Genomic DNA, 8,884 nt, shown 5'->3' with positions numbered 1-8,884 from the left:
CTTAGGAAGCATCACTACGAACAAAGCTAGTGGAGGTGATGGAATTCCAGTTGAGCTATTTCAAATTCTAAAAGATCATGCTGTTGAAGTGCTGCACTCAATATGCCAGAAAATTTGGAAAACTCAGCAGTGGCCGCAGGACTGGAAAAGATCAGTTTTCAATCCAATCCCAAAGAAAGGCACTACCAAATAATGTTCAAGCTACTGCACAATTAAACTCATCTCACATGCTAGCGAAATAATGCTCAGAATTCTCCAAGCCAAGCTTCAACAGTTCATGAAGTTCATGAACCGTGAACTTCCACATGTTCAAGCTGGATTTAGAAAAGGCAGAGAAACCAGAGATCAAATTGTCAACATCCATTGGATCATCAAGAAAGCAAGAGAGTTCCAGAAAATGATCTACTTCTGCTTTATTGACTACACTAAAGCCTTTGACTGTATGGATCACAACAAACTGTGGAAAATTCTTAAAGAGATGGGAATACCAGACCACTTGACCTGCCCCTTGAGAAATTTGTATGCAGGTCAGGAAGCAATAGTAGAACTGGACATGGAACAACAGACTGGTTCCAAATTGAGAAAGGAGTACATCAAAGATGTACATTGTCACCCTGCTTATTCAACTTCTGTGCAGAGTACATCATGTGAAATGCCAGCCTGGATGAAGCACAAGCTGGAATCAAGATTTCCAGGAAAAATATCAATAACCTCAGGTATGCAGATAACACTACCCTTAGGGGAGATAGCAAATAAGAACTAAAGAGCCTCTTGATGACAGTAAACAAGGAGGGTGAAAAGTTGGCTTAAAACTCAACATTCAGAAAACTAAGATCTTGGCATCAGGTCTCATTAGTTAAGTTCAGTTTAGTCACTCAGTCATGTCCGACTCTTTGCGACTCCATGAATCGTAGAACACCAGGCCTCCCTGTCCATCACCAACTCCCAGAGATTATCCAAACTCATGTCCATTGAGTCAGTGATGCCATCCAGCCATCTCATCCTCTGTTGTCCCCTTCTCCTCCTGCCCCCAATCCCTCCCAGCATCAGGGTCTTTTCCAATGAGTCAACTCTTCGTATGAGGTGGCCAAAGTATTGGAGTTTCAGCTTCAGCATCAATCCTTCCAATGAACACACAGGACTAATCTCCTTTAGGATGGACTGGTTGGATCTCCTTGCAGTCCAAGGGACTCTCAAGAGTCTTCTCCAACACCACAGTTCAAAAGCATCAATTCTTCAGCACTCAGCTTTCTTCACAGTCCAACTCTCACATCCATACATGACTACTGGAAAAACCACAGCCTTGACTAGATGGACCTTTGTTGACAAAGTAATGTCTCGGCTTTTGAATATGCTGTCTATGTTGGTCATAACTTTCCTTCACTTCATGGCCAATAGATGGAGAAACAGTGGAAACAGTGACAGAGTTTATTTTGGGGGGCTCCAAAACACTGCAGATGGTGACTGCAGCCATGAAATTAAAAGACACTTGCTCCTTGGAAGAAAAATTACTACCAATCTAGACAGCATATTGAAAAGCAGAGACATTACTTTGCCAACAAAAGTCTGTCTTGTCAAAGCTATGGTTTTTCCAGTAGTCACGTATGGATGTGAGAGTTGGACTATAAAGAAACCTGAGCACCAAACAATTGATGCTTTAAAAATGTGGTGTTGGAGAAGACTCTTGAGAGTCTCTTGGACTGCAAGGAGATCCAACCAGTCCATCCTAAAGGAGATCAATCCTGAATATTCATTGGAAGGACTGATGTTGAAGCTGAAACTCCAATACTTTGGCCACCTGATGCAAAGAACTTACCCATTGGAAAAGACCCTGATGCTGGGAAAGATTGAAGGCAGGAGCAGAAAGAGATGACAGAGGATGAGATGGTTGGATGGCACGACAGACTCGGTGGACATGAGTTTGAGCAAGGTCCTAGAGTGGTTGATGGACAGCGAAGCCTGGCATCCTGCAGTCCATGGGATCACAAACTGAGTGACTTAACTGCACTGAACTGTATTAACTCTGAGGAGCGATGAAATTATGTTATCACGGTAAAAATTTTGGTAACACTGTTATTTTTGTTTTCCTGTGTTTGCTTATTATTTCTCAAGTTAAAATAATCTTTAAAAAAGCAAATGCAGTTTAGTTCACTCTTAAAAAGGAAAAGAAATAGAAAGTAATGGTCATTTGCAGTAAATAAAAGCACAAGCAAAATGAGTGCAGTATTTTAGACTACATGACACGTAACACTTTTACTTTTGCAGGTGCTACAGAAAAGGCGTTCCCCTGAGGTGTTAAACATGCAATGAGTCAAGGTGAGAATGAAAATTCTCATGCGGCAAATGGCCAATTTTTATCTCTTTTTATCATCCTTTGGAAAATATATTTTTAGGATATATACTGCTAATGTTACTGCTACTTTCTTCCTTCTGTGTACTTAAAAACTCAAATACTGAGGAAATAAACAAAATAAGTATAAACCAGAGATGTCCTTGAGCTTCTCCAGACAGTATGTTCTTTCATGGAGCACATTTAGGCAAGATTTCTCTTTGTACTACTATGCTTCATCGTTTAAGTAACAAGCTAATCCCAAGACTTGCACAATGGCTGGAGTTAGTGGAATGATGCTCTCTTATTTCTGATATAATGGGGTTAGAGCAAATGATCTTCAAGACCACTTCCAGATGAAACAGTTCAGCATCCAAGGAAACACACACCTATACAATTGTCCTGTGTGTGTCTCAATACTTGCAGAATTACAAGTGTTGTACTTAGAATCATTTTGAGATAAAATACTAGAGAATCTTCACAAGGGAATGTAGGCATCATCTCTAGCCATGTCTGGTCCTCTATCCACTTCACTAAATGTACTTCGCTGAATTTAAAAGGTGTGCATCCATCTAAAACTTTGGATGTCAACTACTTTCAAAGCAGAAATTAGCTTTATTTTCTGTCTGAAGAATTTGGGCAAAGCAACATTTGGAATCCTCACATTTGGAGGTTAAGTTTCTGCCCAATATAGAAGTTCCCATTTATATTTCAATGGACTTATTCAAATAAGTCTTATTTATTCAAGGATCAATGCTGCATTTGTAGACTATGTCCCTAACTAAGGACTCAGTATCAAAGTAAATTATATATAATCTATATATCTATATGGCATCAGTATAACATGAAAGTTTAAATAAAATTAAAATTGCCAAAATTAAAAGGACAAGTCCATTTCAGAGTAGTTAACAAACCAATTAAATAGCTCACCAAATAATCAGACAGGTCAAGGTTCAGCCTAGATGCTCAATCTTTTCCCACGAACTTCCTCCTTCCTTGGTAATGCTTTTCACAGTGCTGTTCTCTCTCCTAAATAAACTGCATCTGTCCTTCAGGTATCCACTTAATATCAGCTTTCATGGAGATGACTCTGACACTCAAGTGAATTTGCCTTTGTGGTGTGCCTGCTTCTCCTACCTACCTCCCCATCATGATACTGGTCACAGTTTTGTAAAGAATTTGTTTAATTTTCCCTCTGACCTGACTATGGGCAAAGAGCACTGGTAATCTACTATCTTGATCTAAACCAGAGATCCTTAATGAAATTGCCATTTCTGATGTAGTACATATGTTATCCAGGCTTCCTTGGTAGCTCAGACAGTAACGAATCTGCTGGCAATACAGGAGACTCAGGTTTCATCCCTGGGTCAGGAAGATCCCCTGGAGAAAGGAATGGCTACTTCCTCTAGTATTCTTGCCTGGAGAATCCCATGGACAGAGAAGCCATGTGGGCTGCAGTCCATGGGGTCACAAAGACTCGTACAGAACTGAGCAATGAACTATTTCACCTTCACATGTGTGTTATCCACAGCTCTGAAAGGGGAATCCTCTCTCCTGAATTTTGTGCAGGTTAATTTTATTTTTAACTGTTATTCATAGTACTGCCACTCTCCTATATATTATGTATTTATATATTGATTTGTCTTTATCATCTTACCAGAACATACAAACGATGAAGGCAAGAATATACTTTTCTATTGCATTTTTTCTGTATCCTCGGTATCTGGTTCACAGAGGTATGTAATATTTGATTAAATCAAAGAATCAACCAACAATGAATCAATAGTATCAAAAAATTAAATTAGGTATGTATTAATTTAATAACTACTGTTTCCCCAGTCTGAATAAGTGAATTTCAGAAAAAAGGAACACAGCAAAATAAACTAAAATAATAGTTTATTTCATATAATCTCTATGTTCTACTGTAGAACTGAACAGGGCTAATCCTGAAAGTAGTATGTGTTCTAACTTGACATGGATCAATAAAAGCTTAATCATCAACAAAAAATTGCATGCATCTTTCCTGTTTTGTGGCCATGTATGTAATATTAAATCATTAAAACATAATGTTATTTGACAGTTTGATCTTATTACTAAGGCACTATCCTTGCATTTTTGTTTACTTTGATTCTACTATGGTACTAAAGTACATATTCGTGGTAAAAGTAGTATGTGGGAATTTGTATTAAGCTCATACTGGCTTTCCCACAGCTGGTTTCTACCCACAAAAAAAAATAAAATTGTTTGATACCAGCCCTGCACAATTTTGCCATCTCCTTGTAAGATTCCCAAATGAGTATGAAAACATTGAAAAGGAAGACAAATATTCAGAAATCCAGTGAAGTGCTAAAATAAGATGTCAGGCATACCTGGAATTCCTTGGGAAGGAAGATAGATTATAGTTGTAAGACAGCACATAGGTTATTTTGTTGTTTGTGTTTTTGTGAGTAGTTTTAAGGCAGTAATGGGTTGAACTTTGCATAAAGGCAGTCCCTATCATTTGCTCTCAGGGATACTAGTTACTGGGAGTATAATATTAGCAATTATCATTCATTAGCCAATATGATAAATTGCTCACTTACCTTGCACTCATTGAGTAAAAATGTTGAGTGTATGTGAGCTTCACTGGGAAACAAAAATGGGTAATAAAAACTTGTGTCATTCCTTGAGGACAAGGTGAGACAAATAGGTATGTTAAGGAGCAGTTTTTTAAGTGGATGTGATCAAAGTGTTGTCATAGCAACAAACACAGACTGATTAATTGTTTGGTGGCATTGAGGAAGGCAAGTGAGTTATTGTTTCACCTGGGTCTACAAGGTGTAGAAGCAGCTTGCCAAGCAGTCACACAGAGAATGAGTGACTTTCAGATAAAGGAACATAGTGAAAATCGTCTCTTATTTTCCTATAATTGGTTCAGGGTCACAGACATGTGGGAAAGAGATGGTAAAACTTGAGACGGTGTTAGGGATAAAACAGGCTAGTTCTTGAAGCATTTTGCATACCAAACTAAAGATGAAAAATGTTATCCTCATAAAAATTATCTGTTAAAAATTTTACTTAATTGTTTAGACACACAGATTTAAGAATTGAGTTGTATCCTAGAGATTTTAATGATAAATCCACTAGGTTTTAGCTCTTTTAAGTTTAGTCAGTATACACTGATATCAATGTATTGAATAAACCAGAAGGAGAAAAGAATTGATGAAAAAGAAGTTATTTAAAGGCTAATTATAAGAATATAAACAAGAAATAATATTGGAACAAAAGGATTGCATTCATATCAAGTTCTATGAGGTAGAATGGAGAAGATCTAACAAATAATTGCTGAGGTTGGGAGTGGTGGGTCAAGAAAGGATGATACTGGGGTTGCTAATATGAAAGAGAGTGGGTCACAGTGAGAAATGATATCAATAGTTAAAGGCCATAATCATAGAGAACAGACTTGTGACTGTCAAGGGGAAATGGAATGGTGGAGGCATGGAATGTGAATTTAGTATTGACAGATGGAAACTATTATATATGGAATGGATAAACAACAAGGTGATACTGTATAGCACAGGCATCTGTACTCAATATCTTGTGATAAACTATAATGTAAAATAATGTAGAATATTTCTACATTCTAATTTATATTCTGTATTAATGATATATGAATATATATGAATCACTTTGTTGTACAGCAGAAATTAACACAACATTGCAATTCAACTATACTTCAATTTAAAAAAAATAGAATTTAGGGGAAGAGTCTCAAGGTCATAAAAATTGAGGGAGCATAAAGGATAACATAGTTCTGGCCATACTAAGTTTGAAGACCCAACAGAACACCTAGGCAGATGTGCTCAGGTTGAAGACAGGCTGACCCTGAAGGTGCTGTCTTGAGGTTCATCAGTCTATGGATAGAATTTGGGCCTCGGGAATGGTGACATCCCTCAGATGGACTGTAGAGTAAGGGTCAGCAAGCACTGGCATTAGAGTTTGAAAAATATTTTATTTCGATAGTTTATCCAAAGCCTACTTTTCAGCTCTCGTCATAACAAGAAACTTGTTTATGATATACTTTCTCTTTGAAGGGACATCCCTGGTGGCTCAGATGGTAAAGCATCTGCCTACAGTGCAGAAGACCTGGGCTTGATCCCTGGGTCAGGAAGATCCTCTGGAGAAAGAAATGGCAACCAACTCTAGTACTCTTGCCTGGAAAACCCCACAGATGGAGGAGCCTGGTAGGCTACAGTCCATGGGGTCGCAAAGAGTCGGACACAACTGCGCGACTTCACTTTCACTTTTCACTTTCTTTTCTCTTTGAAATGTTTTCTTTATGTATGTAAATATATATATATATATATATATATATATATATACTTCTTTTTTTAAATACTTATTTTATTTATTTGACTGTGACATGTTTTGCTGTGGCATGAGAGATTTTTAGCTGTGGCTTGTGGGATCCAGTCCCCTGACCAGACATTGAACCCAGGGCTCCTATATTGGGAGTGTGGAGTCTTAGCCACTGGACCATTAGGGAAGTCCCTGAAATGATTTCTTTACTGTACTGTTGTTCTTACTGAATTTCCTCTTGTCCATAAAATGCTGCTTCATCGCTATGGAATCCTCCTCCTGTGCTGTCTCTAAATGTTTCATAATTTAAGGATCTGCCCTTGGCTTTATTCTTTTCCATGTTTACAGTTAATACCTAGGTGGTCTCATCTGATTCTATGTGTTTAAACCATGCATGAATTTATTCATTCAACAGATATGTATTGTGTACCTATATCGTACCTGTCACATTTTTAAGTTTTACATGGCAGTGAATAAAACAGATTCTGTTCTCATGGAATTTATCCTCCATTAAAGGGAAATATAATATATATAATTTGTAGGTACCTGAGGTCAGGGAACATACTTCTCAAAATGTTTCATGGAAGCAGAGACTTGACATGCAGTCATGTGTGGGCAGGATGTTCTACAGGAGACAACAGTAAGCTCTAAGAAACTGAAAAGAGAGGACGCCTGCCATTTTCTAAGGAGTGGCAAGGACTCTAGTGTGTCTAGAACCACGTGAGTGAGGGATAAGAGGGAGAAGTTGGAATAGGGAAGTGTTCCATGCCCAGGTTAGGTAGGGCCAAGCCCACTCTAATGGAAATTCATGTTTTCCTGAGGGTGAAGAGAAGCCTTCACAGGGTTCTGAGTGTATGAGCAGCATAATCAGATTTATAGCTTTAAATGTCACTTCTGGGGTTCTATAAATGATCTAAGTTTGAGTATATTTTGAAGGTCAACCCAAGAGATTTTATGGAATGGACTAGAAGTAGGATAGAAGAGAAAAGAGAAGTTAAAGGAGACAACAAAAGGTAGAAACCATATGGTAGGATGAGAAATGGTAGCTGCAGAGCATCTTTTACTGGATACTGTGAGGCTGGGAGAGAGCAAAACAAAAATTACTTTTAATGCTTATGTAACCCTTTGAATTTCCCCAGGAAAGTCAGTCATGGTAGCAAGTTGGAATGTGAAATTCATAGGTGAGATCAGAATGGGAGTTATAAATATGAGATTTATCAATTTTTACTGCTAACAAACTACTCTCAGGACACTGCAAATCTAACTCCTACTCACCGCTTTCACTGCTACCAGTCTAGACCGAGGTATCTTTGTGGATTTCTAATTGGATGCCTTCCTTTCAAATATGTCTTTCTGTATTCTGTTTCTCACAACGTAGCTAGACTTTTCATTCTAAATGTAAATCATATATTGCTCTCTCATCTGTGGCCTTTAATTGGATTCTCTCATCCCTCTAGACAAACAATGCTGACTAGCCAAAGCAATCTTGAGAAAGAACAAAGCTGAAGGCATCGTATTTTCTGATTTCAAAATATTTTACAAATCTACAGTAATCAAAATAGTATGGTACTGGCATAAATACAGATCATTAGCCTGATGTAACAGAATAGAGAGCTCAGAAATAAACCCATGAATATATGGTCAACTGACCTTCAACTAGGATGCCAAGAATACACAATGGAGAAGGATAGTCTTTTCAACAAATGCTACTTGGAAAACTGTATATCTACATGCAAAAGAATGAAACTGGACCTTATATTCCATGGGATAACAAAGAGTCAGACATGACTTAGTGACTGTACTACAACAACAATTACACCATATGCAAAAATCAACTCAAAATGCATTAAACATAAGACTTAAGAAGAAAGCATAGGGGTAGTTTTCTTGACATTGTCCTCGGCAATGATTTCTTACATATTCTTTATTATAGCCAGTAGGCCTTATGAGCTCTGAATCTGGTTACTCTCCACATTAATTTCCAATTCCTTTGCTGTTCATTTTCAAAATTCCAGTTCACTGCCTCCCTTGCTCTTCCTTGAAAATATCAATTAAAATGTAATCTCAGAGTGAGGATGTGGAAAAATTGGAACACTCATGCATTGATTGTGGATGGTGATATAAAATTGTGCAACTGCTGTGGAAGACAGCTTGGTGGTTTATCAAAAAGTTATGCATAGAACTACCCTATGATCCAGCAATTCCCTTCCTAGGTAT

This window comes from Bos grunniens, chromosome 8, assembly GCF_055505025.1.
Source record: "Bos grunniens cultivar Pamir isolate PY7600 chromosome 8, Bosgru_T2T1.0, whole genome shotgun sequence".
In the NCBI taxonomy this organism is placed as follows: Eukaryota; Metazoa; Chordata; class Mammalia; order Artiodactyla; family Bovidae; genus Bos; species Bos grunniens.
This window is presented reverse-complemented; position numbering follows the sequence as displayed.